Here is a 16,510-nt window from a genome sequence, read left to right as displayed (position 1 = left end):
CTCATCTATGCAGTTGATATGTCCATGAGTAGTACGGGTATTGATCAGCTACCGGTTGTCAGCGAGTTTCCTAACGTATTCCCTGATGAGATTCCTGGTTTTCCTCCGGTTCGAGAGGTTGAATTTGGTATTGATCGTGTACCAGGAACTACGCCTATATCCCGAGCACCTTATCGTCTGGCACCGTCAGAGATGAGGGAATTGAAACAGCAGTTACAGGATCTGCTTGATAAGGGATATATTCGTCCGAGTGTTTCTCCGTGGGGAGCACCTGTTTTGTTTGTCAAGAAGAAGGATGGATCGATGCGATTATGTATTGATTACAGGCAGTTGAATCGTGTCACCATCAAGAATAAGTATCCTTTGCCGCGGATTGATGATCTGTTCGATCAACTACAGGGTACTTCTGTTTATTCGAAGATAGATCTGAGATCTGGATACCATCAGATGCGGGTACGAGACTCAGATATATCTACGACTGCTTTCAGGACCAGATACGGGCATTATGAGTTTCTGGTGATGCCATTCGGTTTGACGAATGCACCGGCAGTCTTTATGAATCTGATGAATCTGATATTTCGAGATTATCTGGATAGATTTGTCATCGTCTTCATAGATGATATTCTTGTCTATTCTCATGACAAGGATGAGCATGCACAGCATTTGAGGATTATTCTACAGACGTTACGAGATAAGCAGCTATATGCGAAATTAAGCAAGTGTGAATTCTGGCTTGATCGGGTAGTATTTCTCGGTCATGTGATTTCTAATGAAGGGATATCTGTTGATCCTAGTAAGATAGAGGCAGTGCTGAACTGGTCTCGACCGACGACGGTTGCTGAGATTCGTAGTTTCTTGGGTCTAGCGGGATATTACCGTCGGTTCATCGAGAATTTTTCACAGTTGGCCAGGCCTTTGACTCAGCTTACACGGAAAGATGTTGCCTTCATTTGGTCCTCGGATTGTGAGGAGTCATTTCACGAGCTGCGTAGACGTCTTACTACTGCACCTGTGCTAGCTCTACCTTCTGGATCAGGAGGTTATGTTGTTTATACTGATGCCTCTGGTCAGGGGTTGGGATGTGTGTTGACACAGCATGGACATGTTATTGCCTATGCTTCTCGACATTTGAAGACGCATGAGAGTAATTATCCAGTGCATGATCTCGAGTTAGCCGCCATTGTATTTGCGCTCAAGATTTGGAGACATTATCTTTATGGCGAGAAATTTGAGATATTTACGGATCACAAGAGTTTGAAGTATTTATTCACTCAGGCAGAGTTGAATATGCGACAGAGACGCTGGATGGATCTCCTGAAGGATTATGATTGTGAAATCAAATATCATCCAGGTTCTGCTAATCTTACTGCTGATGCCTTAAGTCGGCAGGTGAGACTGTCTGCACTTCAGACTAATGAAATATCTCATATGATTCAAGAGTGCTGTTCATTGAGTTTTACGCTCAAGCACAAGAAAGGGAGGAATGGGATTCGTTTGTATACTATTCTATCTGAGCCAGCATTGTATTCTCGGATCAGAGATGCTCAGATATCTGATGTTAAGACTCAGCGATTGGCACGTCTAGCCAATGGAGTTAATACATCTGGCTTCCATTTTCAGGCAGATGGGTTATTGTGCCTATCCAATAGAGTGGTTGTACCTAATGTTGCGGAGCTCAGGAATGATATTCTATCTCAAGCTCACAGGAGTCGATTATCAGTTCATCCTGGAAGTATGAAAATGTATAAGGACATGCGAACTAGATTCTGGTGGAAGGGGATGAAGCGAAGTGTGTATCAATTTGTTTCGAGATGTTTGGTTTGTCAACAGGTCAAGGCTGAACATCGACGACCAGGTGGATTACTGCAGAATCTTGAGATTCCCGAATGGAAGTGGGAGCACGTAACTATGGATTTTGTTACCCACTTGCCTATGACTTCACGTCAGTGTGATGCTATTTGGGTTGTCGTTGACCGTTTGACGAAATCAGCACACTTTATTCCTTATAACCGGGAGTATTCTTATGATCGCATGGCACGCTTATATATCCAGGAGATTGTGCGATTACATGGGATTCCAGTGAGTATTGTCAGTGATAGAGATCCGCGATTTACTTCACGTTTTTGGGGTAGTTTTCAGCAGGCGTTGGGTACCACTCTGAGTTTGAGCACGGCGTATCATCCGGAGACTGACGGGCAGTCAGAGCGCACTATTCGTACGCTGGAGGATATGCTACGTTCTTCTGTCATGGACTTTGGTTTATCTTGGCAGGATCAGTTACCTTTGATTGAATTTGCCTACAATAACAGTTATCATCGTAGTATTGATATGGCACCTTTCGAGGCATTGTATGGTCGACGGTGTCGTACTCCGTTATTCTGGGATGAAATCGGGGAACGGCAAGTCGAGGGTCCTGAATTGGTGCAGCAGATTGTAGACAAGGTAGATTTGATCAAGCATAGGATCAAAGTTGCTCAAGATAGACAAGCCAGTTATGCGAATATTCGCCGCAGGCCACTTCAGTTTGAGCTTGGTGAATATGTATTTCTCCGGGTATCACCTTTTAGAAAGGTGATGAGATTTGGTGTGAAAGGCAAGTTGTCTCCTCGTTACATTGGGCCTTTCCAGATACTGGAGAAGATCGGAGATGTTGCTTATCGTTTGGCTTTACCGCCATCTCTTTCCAGTATACACAATGTTTTTCATGTGTCGTTGCTTCGACAGTACATAGCTGATGAATCTCATGTGATTCAATCTACTGATATTCAGCTAGAGCCAGATCTGTCTTTTGTTGAACGACCAATCTGTATCCTAGACAGGAAGGAGAAAGTTCTTCGGAACAAGATTATACCACTTGTGATGGTACAGTGGCAGCGCCGAGGCGTTGAAGAAGCAACTTGGGAAACTGAAAGTCGTATGCGAGCAGAATATCCTGAGTTGTTTGCTTTGTATTTTTGATTACCATATAAGATGTAATTACCGTTGTTGTAATAAGACATGGTTTGTTGTTTCATATTGTTATCTTGATTTATCTTTAGATGTTATTTCGCGGACGAAATATCTAAAGGTGTGGAGAATGTAGTAACCCGGAACCCATTTTAAGATAATAATATGTTAAACATGATTAAGGGTTAGTAATTGATCTATTTCGGAGTGTTATTGGACTTCGGAAGAGGAATTTGGGCTTTTGACTTTGGGCCAGATCGGAAGCTCCGATCCTGACCACTTCGGAAGCAGATCGGATGCACGGAGATCGGACGTTCCGATCAGGAACGGAGGTTCCGATCTCAGCCAGCCAGCAATGCTCGATGACTCAACTGTGAGTTTTGACAAGTGTTGATCGGGGGTTCGATCGGAAGTTCCGATCCCGGAACGGTGGTTCCGATCCCGACGTGTCGGACATGCACAGAATGAGCTGGAATCGGAAGCTCCGATCCCGAGATCGGTGGTTCCGATCGTTGCCGAGATTTTGGCTATAAATAGGGCTCATTTGCTTCAGTTTTGAAATACGAATTCCCGCGTTTCCTTCTTCAGTTATATAGTGTGAGATATACACTTGAGGGCCCTATCGATTATAATAGAGGTTCTGGAATAACCAAGGTGTGGTTATAGTCATCCGGGACTAGCGACTCCAAAGGGCTAACTACGGACGAAGGTATGGTTCGGGAATCTATTTAAGTTTTGAGAGTACTTATTAGCTTAGTTAAGGCTTATAGAATTTATGTAGTGATACGATGAATTTTTGAATATAGGCTTGGAACCTAGGATCCTATTATACTTGAACTAGCCTAGAGGTACGTACACATTGACTGAGATTGCCAGCGAGTATACATGTTTATATGTTGCATTTATTTGGCATTATTATATGGCATGATGTATGATTTATCGCTTTCTATACTCATATGTCATGTGCATATACACGTTGAGCCTATTTCTTGTTATACCTGACTATAGAGCCGCTCAGCTCTATACTCGTTAGTCTGTCACTGAGAGTACCGCGACGGCGGGGGCATTTATGTCTGTCTACTCTGGTGTACTAGACGAGTGTGGTTGCACCCAGAGGTTGTTCCGTGCGGTGGCAGCACTCATATGGCGCCGGTTCTGAGCATGACTTTTCAGATGACCCTGTACCAGTCATCATGTTGCATGCATTATATACATATGTTTACTCATGTCTATGTACTGGGCATAGCGCTCACGTCCTAGTTGTTATCTTGGACACCCTATTCCATGGGGCAGGTCGCAGGATGGACGGAGCTGGTAGTTCAAGGCAGGACTAGGGAGCAGGAGCTTTGCAAGTTTTTATACAGCACGATTTATTAGCTGTATAATGTTTACTTTTAAGAATTTCGATTTGGTTGTATCACTACAGATTTAAGCCTGGATTATATTACTAAGCTGATATGTAAATTATGGATTACGTTTCCGCACTTTTTTACTCTGCTTAAATATTTCGTTGTATTAATAAGTTTAATGCATGCTATTAGTTGCCAGTTAGTAGGTGATTCCATGCAGGGTCACTACATCACATGTCGTCCTTTTTATTTTGGCTCTATCCTTCTTACATGCCTTCTTTATTGTTGTCGGGGCATCTTTTGCTTTTGCAGTAATCCCCTGAAAAAACGCATCTTTGGTGGTCCCTGTCCACCTTTGCTTTTCTTGGAAAATTCTTTTTAATCCGTTTGGGGTCTGAAGGTTTTTTCGAATTCTGGCTCCTTCTGGTTTGGACACTCTGGGCAGATATTATCTGACCATCTTTCAATATGAGCCATGTTACAAAATTTTCGGCGTGTCTCTTTACTCCCCGACAGCTTGTTGTTCCACAAAAAGTTCCTCTTCTTTTCGAAGAGTTCTTTCGCAAAAGCCGTAGTTTTTCCTGTCATTGTGTTAAACAGGAATGATCCGTTCACAGAATTCTGATAAAATTTGAACGAAAACTTGTCTTTGTCCATCTCGGTGAGACAAACCCAAATACCTCATGCCCTTCTGGTTGAAATTTCATTTTCTCCAAAAGTGGACACTAATGGAATTTATTCAGATATAGGATCCTTGATGAATCTTTGATTATTCATGTCAGGTCTTCTTAGCTTGATGAAATGAAAAGGCTCGTGTGATCCTTTCCCTGTTGGTTCTGGAGCTGCACTAAAGAAGTATAATTCGAGCACATCTCCTCTGGACAAATAGTCGTTATTTGCCCATGTTTCTTGGACTGCTTCCTGAATCCACTTTGGTAGTTGTGATATATCCTAGAAGCTTGGGGAAGTTGTATAAACTGAGGCTAAAGCCCCAAATTCATATCATAGCTTTACATCCTTAGGGTTGACATTATTATTTTAGCCACACCCTTGGATATATCCCTACAACATCAACCCTGCAAGTGTTAGGGTTAATTTCACTTCTTGTACTTAATTTCTCCCACCTCTGTTGATAAACCTGAAATGGAGAAATGATAACTGGGTTAGTATCAATCTTAGATTTGCCCTTGTCTGTGTTGGGCCTAAGATTGATCTCTTCCTCTTTTACCCCAGAGACGGAGGGTTGACTTGATGAGTTATCCTCATCAATTGTTGCTTCATCCAGATCATCAAAGGCTGATGATATATTAGCACTTGTTTCTTGAGGTTTAGATTCCTCAATATCTTGTTTCACAACCGGTGATTGTATTTTTTGTTCTTGTAAAACCAATGGTTTTAGCATATCTTGTTTATTAGAAACCAATGGTTTCTCTATAGCCTTCACAATTGACCCTTGAATGGCAGCCCATAGTTGGGTTTGAGCTTGCATACATCCTGTAATTTGATTAGATACTTTGATCCGATCAGCTTGTTGTAACCTGTCGGCCATTTCAGCATTAATGGCTAACTGGTTGAACTCTTTTTGAAGCAACCCAAGGTGTTCCCTAAGATGCCTTAGCATTTTCATGATGGAATCCACGTCACTGCCTTCCATCTCTTGTTAAGAAATCTGCAAGAATATTTTCATGAGATTTAATAATAACAATATCAAAAATATTATTTTGACATAATGATTGCCATCTTAATAACCTTGCTTTCTCAGGTTTAGATTCAATCTTATTTATTAGGAAAGCTTTTACCTGGGTGTTATCAACCTTCAGTGTGAATATTTTAGCAAGTAAAAATAATTGCCTTTTTTCGAAAGCCCTTTTAACTGCATAAAATTCCTTCTCATTAATATGCCATCTGATGGCCTTTGATTCTGAAAAAAGACCGCTACAGTATCTGCATGGTAATTCTCCATCCGGGGTGATCTTGGTAAGGACTGCTGCCCACCATTCGTCACTGGCATCCGTAAATAATACCATATCATCTTCATCTACGGGTATAGCCATCTTTGGGAGATTCTTACATATCTCCTTTAATTGGTTTACCCCTTTAGTATGGTCATCGGTCCATATAAACCTGGCATCCTTTTTTAACAAAGGACTAAACACCTTTCTGTACATTGCTAGGTTGTTTATGAACATCCCTGCAAAATTAACTACTCCTAGAAAACTCTGGAGTTGTTTTACATCATTGAGTTTATCTGAAAAATTCTTTACATTTTCCACAATATGGGGTTGTAGAATTATTCCAGTTTCGTCAATCTCAATACCAAGGAATTCTATTTTTCTTGTTGCTATGACTGTTTTCTTTTCAGATAAAACCAGTTCTTCTTATTTACAAATTTTAGAGAAAATCTCTAAGTGTTTAACATGTTCGTCGATGTTTTTTGATGCTAAAAGAATATCATCAATATAAACAAACATAAAGTTGAAATAATCTTTAAAAAGATTATCCATATTTCTTTGAAATATTTGGGGTGCATTGGCCAATCCCATAGGCATAACTTCCCAAATATAGTGTCCTTGTGAAGTAGAGAAGGCTGTGAATTTCTTACTGCCTTCTTCCATTCGAATCTGGTAAAATCCAGACTTACAATCAAATTTTGAGAACACTCTAGCATTTCGTACACAACTAATTATGTGTTCTCTACTAGGTATGAAGTACCCATCAAACTCCAGGATTTTATTAATACCTTGGTAGTTAATAACTAACCTGGGTTTTCCTCTTTTTATTTCACCATGATTTCTGACCAGAAAACCTGAGCTGCTATATGGTGAAACTCCTTCTTTGATTAGACCAAGGTCTAAATGTTCCTTGATAATCATTCTCATATCCCTTTGATCTGTTATGTTCATCGGGATAGGCTTATATCTGACGAATTCATACTCTTTGCCTTCCTTTAGAGTAAGGCTAACTTTGAGTTTATTTCTATCCCACCATATCAAAGGATGCTCATTATAACTTTCTTTGAGCCTTTTTTTGACATCTTCAAGGGATACATTATTTTCTAACTCTATATCTCTGTAATTTAGAGTTACCATGAGAAGATCCATATCCTCTATTTGGAGTTCTTGTTCTGTTGTTATTTTCAACATGATTTCTCCAAAACTTCTTGGATCTTTCATTTTTGGGTGAAAAAGTTGTCCTTTATCACCACGCTGGCTGCGAAATATTATCGGCAATTGTTGATCTTTGAACGATAATTTTATGATCACAAATTGTAGTGAATATAAGTCTTCTTGACTCATTGTCTTGTGTGCACTTCTTAAACATTTGTAAGAAGTTATTTCCTAACAGGATATTAGCTCCTGTATCATGAAAATAGATTGGTGGTGTCTTTACCTTGTACCAAGGTGTTTGACCTGCTCATCCCACAAGGATTTCTGCTTGTTTTATTCCTTTGCAAAGAATTAAAATCCATCGAGAGAAATTTCGTCCAGCAATTTTTGGCAAGTCCTCTTCACATTCTTCAGGAAAGACTCCTTTTTTGCTGTACAAATTCCTGCTCCCGAGTCAATATAAGCTGCAAAGTATTCAGCCTTATATTGTTCGTATAACATCCCAATTGGAATGTAGATGAAGAAAGGGCTTGTTGTCATTTTACCTAAAGGGATTACTAAATGGTCCTGCCATTTTTAGTAAACTACATTGTAACATAGTAATCCGATTAAGACTATTTAGCCTTAATACTTCTAAGGCCTCAGTAGGTAGAGTATTGTTACTCTTTTCTACTTCTTCAATGCGTTCTAGTAAATCATGCTCATGATTTACTAATCTCAAAAGTTGCTTCTTTCTCTGTTTGTGAACATAGTTCTCGAATTTGATTAAGGGATTGTCCCTTATCCGATTCTCTTGGTTTTTCATCTCGTAGAATTCTTATTGAATCCTCCAAGTCTTTTCTTTTGCCATGAACTCTATTCCCTTTTCAAGGCGTTTCCATGATTTATGATCCTCCAGGAACTCTAGACCAAGAATGAGCTGATCCATTTCTTTTCCTGGAATTCCCCAGATTTGAACTTCCAATTCTCCAATATTTATCACTCCTTGGTAAGTTCCTTTTTCATGTTGTTCCAAATAGTAAATCGAGTTACAAGGGAACTGGTTCCGATGACTTGTAATTTCGAATACTATTTTCACTTCTTTCCATCCTTCTGGAGATCTAAGTTTTCCTATTATAGAAAACTCTTTTTCTTCTGGTGGAATTTCTTGAATAGGAGATTTGTCTCATCTCCTACTTGTCATTCGGTTTTCTTGGAAAGATAACCTTCGGGATTCTATTTTAAGGTCTTTATATAGAACTGGTCTGTCTTGAATTTGAATGTCTGTTTCCTGAATTAAAGGAAACTCGATTCTTTCCGGGTATATTGCTTGAGCAACTTTCCTAAAGATTTCTGGAATTTCAATGAACTCATTTATAATAAACAGAATTATGAGTATTAGAAAGAGCATATGAAATTTGATATGTAATAGAATATTGTTTATTACCTTCCTTCATTAGTCTTTTTTCCTTGAAGTTTTGATGCAAAGTCAAGGCTCGACTAAAATGTCTATCAGCTAAATTGTAGGCTATTCTTGGATAAATAACTCTCACAATTTTTCATGCACATAAATTTCTCGAGATAGTTCCTAGAACCGCATCTTGTATATTCCCCATTCTTTTATCGCATACTACGATATCTATGGGTGAATCTATTCCCTCTTTAAAAGTAGCTTTGATCATAATCTGGATTGCTCCAATATGAATCCAAGACATTGTCTTTGCTACTTCTGCTTTTAATTTCTGTAATTCTTCTCGAATTTCTTCAAAGGGATTTAACTGCATTTCAATTTGATAACTGGTTAATTCCATAGGGATTGCCATTTCCCTTCTGGATACCTTATAAATCAAATTTTGTCTTCTTTGTCTTAGCCCTAGGTTTTCTAAGACTCTTTCAACTTGTCCTGCCGAAAATCCTTGGTACTTCTGTAATGTTGGATTTTCTCTCATAATCCTTTGGACCATATTATGAGATATCGTGGTTTGGCTAAAGAACCTAGCCAAACTTTCATGTGTTTCATGGCGAAACACTTCCTCTTTACTCTGATTCTGATTTTGATTCTGATTCATCCTCAGAAACTTCTCGGATAAAAAATATCTCTTCTTCGTATATGCTTTCATCTGAGGGGATATCCTCAAATCGATATACTTGGACTAGATCTTGAAAGAAGACCGCATCATCCATATCTGGTGTTTCTTCAAAGAGTTTAACTCTTTTTTCTCGTTTTCTGGACAATTTGTAGATACATGTCCTCTTGCTCCACATTTCCAGCAGTTGCAATCCTTGAAACTTTCACTTGCTTTTGTATGAGTTCTTCTGAAAGTTCTTCTTGATGGTGTTCTTCCCCTGATTTGTGATGAACATGTTGCTGGGGATGTTCTTGTAGGTCCACTTCTTCTACCTGACTTATAGGATCTGGCCTTTTGTTTGGACCAGAATGTTCTTGGTTTCCAAGAACTTTTCATTCTTTTATTATAGGGATTATTTTTGAATTTCTTCCTTTTAAATCCCTGTGATCTGTTCCCAATGATCGTTGAAAGATCATTTTCTCTACAACACAAAGATGTACGCTTATCTATACCCTTTATTTTCTTGTAATTCTTTCGTAATGCTGCCATATGGCACCATTCTGCTAATTTTCCTTTCAAAAAGGAGGCACGTCTTGCTAATGTATCAAGATTACCTGGAACATATTCTTTAATCAACATTTCTCTCTAGGGACTTGGCATTTTTACGAAAAATAGCTGAATAGCTATATTTTCCTTGACTCCCGAATTTCATCTGTATTTAGTGAATAACATAATGTATTAATCAACTAAACAGATATCATGTAACTCGAGGCTATAAAGAGCTTGAGTATATCTTCTCTTTTTCTTTGTATCTTGATTATTGAAATAGTTTACCCCTATGAATTGTGCTTTAAATAGGGTGGTCACTCTTCCTCCAATCTCGCTAAGGGATTCTTCTGCGAAGATTGATTCCTTAGTTTCTGGCATAGTCATCTCCCATGCGATCTTAACAGATCCCATTATACTCATTTCTAGAAGTTTAATGAATCCTTCTTTATTGAGATCTAATGTCCCTGCTGCTATTCTCATAGCTGACGTCCAATCATCTATAAGATCTTCTCTATTTTTGAAGTACAAAACATCAAGGTTTAACATAATCCCATAAGGATGTATCGGGTCTAAAACAGTCTTTCCATAAGGAGTTTGATGTAGTGGTATCTTACTCCTTCTTGATCTGGTTGCTGCTGGATGTGAATTTTCTTCAATATGGAACTCACTATGTGGTTCTTCTGTTTTAACCACATATCCTGGGGGATTTCCTATGGGTTGTTCACCCTCAGGGGAATTCATTTTTAGATCTACTACTTTGAGATTCAAAAAAGAATCCGCAAAATCTTATAGATCCTTGAGATTTAATCTTTCTAAAGTAGTCATCAGATAGTGTTTTTCTCTGATACTGCTTTTATAAGATTAATCATTATTTCATCATCAGTTAAAGATTTTTGAACCATCTTGATTTTACCTTTCTGATGTAACAAAGGTTCGGTACCAAACGAGAGTGGTAATCTTTCTCCTGTGTTTCCTTTTCTAGAACCAGAAGTATGTTCTATATTTATGATTTTAGTTTGAAGATCCTTTAGAGTTCCAAGAATTTCTTCTTGTTTCTTAAGGATTTCTTCAATCTGACGCGGTATTTCATACAGCTGTTTGCTGTAATATTGTACCGTATTTTGAATTTCTCTAAGATCTCTGAAGAGTTTAGAGAAATCTGGGGTAATCTCTAAAAATTGAGAGTTAGAAATCATCTTTCTTTATCCCTTCAAAATTGAGAGCATAAATCACAACCTGTCGTAAGTAATCTATTGTGAACAGATTAACTTGTTTATAAGATTTCATATATATAAAATCCTCTTGATTCAAACCTTCGTTTGAAGTCATTTTTTGTAAAATCTTCTCCTCAACAAAGAAAAATTTGAATTAACGAATAATATAAAGTCTGAATAATTAACCTAAAGCTTTGATACCCTTTTTGCGGATAATTCAAGTACCATAATTGAGCATAATCATTGCATACATGAAGTACATAAATGCATAAATTGGGTACAAGAATTAAACATTGGATTTTACCAAGTTTGGTGGTCCTAGGGAATTTTAAGAAAGAATTTTTATTGTAGCGATTTATAAAAAAGTTAGGTTTGGGTTTAGAGAGTTATTCATAATTCACTCATATGATAATATAAAAAGACCAAAATCACCAAATAGGAAACATACATGACAGAAAAAAATACAATTTTCCTCATATATGTATGTATTTTAGGCATAATTTGTTCAATCCAATATACATATACATATATATATATATATTAATTTTAATTTTTATCAGTAAACAACTAGCATTAATTTTGATAACAGATATGTTGGACAATTAATGTTTTAGAGAATTAAGAAAATAATTAGAACCAAGCTGATGGTTGAACTAAGGACTAAGTTTAGCAAGGGGTAATTAACAAATCAATATTGTTGTTATTGATTTGAAGTTTTAGATCAGACAATTAATCTTTGAAGTTTTATTCAATTAATAGATTGGGTTTAAAATTATATACTTGTGAAACTTGTTGGTTTTGAATGTATATATAATTTGGGACAATACCGATGTTATTGTTTTTGGGAATGATCACGTGACATCGGTGTCATTATTTGCCAATGTCTCCACGCACTCAGTGATTGTACTATTTTGAAAAATTGTCAGAAACACGTCACAAGAAGTGCTAATTTTGGCAACGGCCTTGTCGATCCAAAAGGATTTTTTCAATATTTTTTAATCGTTACAAATAAGGACTATTTGGGAATCAGTCCTTGAGATCAAGTATAAATTAAGAATCAGTCTTTGTGTCAGAAATTTTTGTTTGAACTCCCTGATCTCACTTTTTTTTCATGGATAAAAATCGGTACAAAAAGTTAAATATACGGTACTAATATATAATATTTGAGTACTCATAGTTTCAGATCTAGTACAAAGATTAAGATTTTGAGTATAACATTTGAATTAATTTATTACTACCAAAATTTATTGTACATACATGTTTATGTACAAAATATTTATATTAAAATATTTGTTCATCATTTTTTTGACATATATTAGTATTTTGAAAATCACAAAAATTAGCAATTTTTTTGTATTAATTTAAGAAATTTGAGTGCAAAACATTTAATTTACGTATTGATTTATCTATTGTTGGCATTAATTATCTCAAATTGAGTACAAAATCATGATTTATATTTTTAGTTTTAGAGAGATGAAATATAACACAAAAGATTTTATACCAAGAAAACAAGTTTTTGTATCAGATTTGAAATAATTAGTACTCAAATTTCATATGTTTGTACCATATTTTTAATTGTTTATACTTATTTTTCACTTTGAAAATTATTTGTGGGCCCAGGGAGTAGAAACAAACTTTTAATGGTTTAGGGAGTGCAGAAAAAGAAAAAACCTGACAGAGACTGAATTATAATAAAACATGTGATGGGAGGATTTTTTAACAATTAACCGTACAAATAATCTATTTAATGTTTCAAAGAAAAAAATCTATTTAAGAATCGGAATTAAAAACTTCTCAATCGATATACTTTGAATTTACAAGTGAAGAAAATCTCGCTGAAAGTTATGTTGATTTGATAAGGCATACTCTTCAAGTTTTATATATATGTTCGATCATTTTAGAGATCAATTGTGCTAAGTATAATTTGTAGTTGAAAGTATCTTGTAACTGTCAAAACGAGTCTTGTGAACAAAACGAGCAATATATTTTTCATACAATTTTTTGTCTATTAAAATTAGAAGTAACGTAACCATGCAGACACCAATATTTAGCGACGTAAATTAACATTCATTTCATAATTCCGACACCGGAAAACAAGTCAATTGCATATTAATTATTTTATTTAATTAAAATTATAATAGATTGAGAAAATTTTAATTGTCGCATATAATTTTAGTCTTTTATATTGTCAAATTTAACTATTAATCATGTATCTTTCAAATTTTTACAACTTTAATCATTTTTCTACTAGACATGCATCTCATAATGTAGCGCTGCAAACGTCATATATTGAAATAAATAGACCAACACAAATTATTAAATTAATCACAAAGAAACAAATATACATTACTAAATTATCATTTTCTTTTTATATCTAATCATATTAAAAGAAAAATGACAACTATATATGATAGGGGTTAGGACAAGACCTTTCGAACTAAGCTTAGAAAAGCATATCTAGTTATCAATGCTAATTCAATAATTTAAAACTAGTTGAAATTTCAAGAAAATTATAGGTAAAATTTATAATAATTAAACTACGTGCAGAATTGACGTGCTTAAGTATATTAAATTTTATTCTACATTCTATTAGCTTTAGAGCCTTTAGTTAGCATCAATACATCACTTGATGACGGACTATAAGAAAATATGTTTATAACCAGCTTATAACACTTATCGTTTTATCAAAAATTATAACTGGTGCTAATGATTTCACAACAGTCCAAGCGTCATGGTTCGATCGCTCTACCAAAAAAAGACAATTATTTCACATCAACAATCTTCGTCTCAATAATTGCACTCTTTGCAATCAATGATAATCGAACTCATGACCTTGGATCTGATACAAATTGTTGGACTGAGTGTTTGTCGTTTTTACCAAAAATCATATATATATGGTAGTAATGGTGCAACTCAAATATTTTAAACTGCACAGCAGCCCAAACGTCATATTTCGATCTCTCTACCAAGAAGGGACAATTATTGCAATAAAAAATTCTCTAGCTTCTTGATTTTATTTTTGAATCACAAGAAATAAAGTTTTTTTTTTTGTACAGAAACGATAGTTCAATATCATAGATTTTAACCACTATTATTTTCTTGAATCTTTGCATAAGTGTACATGCACATAATCTCAAATAATATTATTATCTCTCTCTATATAAACTTATTGGAAATAAAATATAATGTGTTGATTAACAAAAGTTTTATCATGGTTATTATCCAAATACAAATTAAGTTTCGAAAAACATCACTATTTGCCTTTGGCACTCCATGTTATCGAATTTTAGTCTCATTTCGCCATTTTTTTTTTCAATTTTAGTTTTTTTTTTCAACATGACATTGATATATCACCGATGTGGTGCAGATATATATAAATAGTGCACATCAAAACTCTTAATAAAAAAAAAACTAAAATTGCAAGTAATCCAAGGATAGGGGACGAAGACTGAAATTTAATAATGTAGATGACCAAAATAGCAAACAAATATATCTAACGAAAAAATTTCAATTTTCTCGATGGAAATTATATATTTCAAAACAAATGTTCATTTAATTACATCAAATTTTATTGAAGATGTAATTACATCAAATTTCAAACCTAGTAACGTTATTGGAGTTCATTGAAAACAAATTTTTTTTTTCATCCTGAGCAAGTACTTTATAATTACTTATAAATTGCGTGTATTAATTGGAACTTGAAACTCACCCTAACTTAGGGAGTGTTTGCAATAGATTGTGCTTTTGTAGAAGTGATTAATTTATATATTATAAAAAATTTAAGAAAAATCAAAAGTTGGTAGTGTTTGAAAATAAATGTGAAAATCTAAAAATCAAAGTTGGGTAGTGTTTGATAAATAAGTGATTAGAGTGATTTTAACAATGACCTTCTTATTAGAATCACTTTTGGAGAATCATAATCACCACATGACTAGCTTTTGGATTTCAATTAAGTTAAGCATAAGCTAACACATAATCTAGGTTTAAAAAACACACAAAAATGATTTTCTTAAGCCAAAAACTAACAATCATTTTTTTTTAGTGATTGCAAACACTCTCTTAATCATGTAAGTTCAACCATTATAACATTGAAGTATGCATGTTTGTTACACACTACAAACCAAATAATCATGATTTACATGCATTAATACGTACAGGAATTTCTAATATAGACCCGTGCAGGTATTGAAAATGACCATATAGAAGTCTCTAATTTAATTGTTTCAAACCCAAAAAATTTAATCAAGGGTTTGTGTAGGTCGAGAATTAAATTTTGGGGAACTAGTTTTTTTTTTCTATTAATTAACTTTAGAGTAATGCTAGATGTACACCTTAGTATACATGTTGGTTTACATTTTTCCTTATTAATTACAAAAATTTCCTTACCAACGAGATATTTATTTCGTATCATGGGTAGTTTTGTATTTCTTTACATGTAAATTGGTGTAAGCTAAGGTGTACATCTAGCATTTTTTTAACTTTATTATTTTATTTTAGTCTGTTAACTATTTCAATGTTTGTTTTTGGTATACTAATTTTAAGTTTCCGACTATTTTGGTTCAATTGCTAAAGTGTAACTTAAAAATGTCGAAGTGACATCAAAAAATATTGATGTGGCACAGAAAAATGATGATCTGTCGAGCTGTCATATCAGCAATTGAATCAGCCGAAAATTAAAATTTAGCGTACCAAAACTAAACTTAATTTGAAAATTTAATGGACCAAAACAAAAAAAAAAGATAAAATAATGAACGAAAAATAATACTCCCTTAATTTTTAAACCATGCATGAATTCTAAAACTATGATTTCTAATTATTCTGGCTTGTTCTCATTAGTTTAATATATATGCATTAGTTGTATATTCTCTTACGCTGAATCTATGCACATTAGTATGTGGTTAATTATAATGAATTTCATACGAGATTGTTGCCAAATCATCACTCTGTCTCTGACTGAATAATAGTGCGTATGTATAATAGAGTCGAGCGAGTGCAGATAATTTCGCGTACACCATGGATTCAACATTAATTTTTTATCTACTTATAAAGTGGACCCTGTTGGGTCCGGTTATGACGCAAATCATTTACCATATTGATTTTGAAAATTCTAGGGTTTTGCTTGTAAAGATAGAAGCTGAGTTTGGAAGTAAAAGGGGATTCATTATTTCACAAAAAAGACACTTGGGGAGCAAATGAAAAAGGAGAAATGATTAATCTTTTAGCTTTAAGATGGAGCAATATTGGAGGACCATAGGCCTACCACACACATTTATTATAAAAGTAAACATGAGAAGAGG

This window comes from Henckelia pumila, chromosome 4 (assembly GCF_033568475.1).
Source record: "Henckelia pumila isolate YLH828 chromosome 4, ASM3356847v2, whole genome shotgun sequence".
NCBI lineage: Eukaryota > Viridiplantae > Streptophyta > Magnoliopsida > Lamiales > Gesneriaceae > Henckelia > Henckelia pumila.
The sequence above is the reverse complement of the archived record's forward strand: the minus strand, read 5'-3'. Positions refer to the sequence as shown.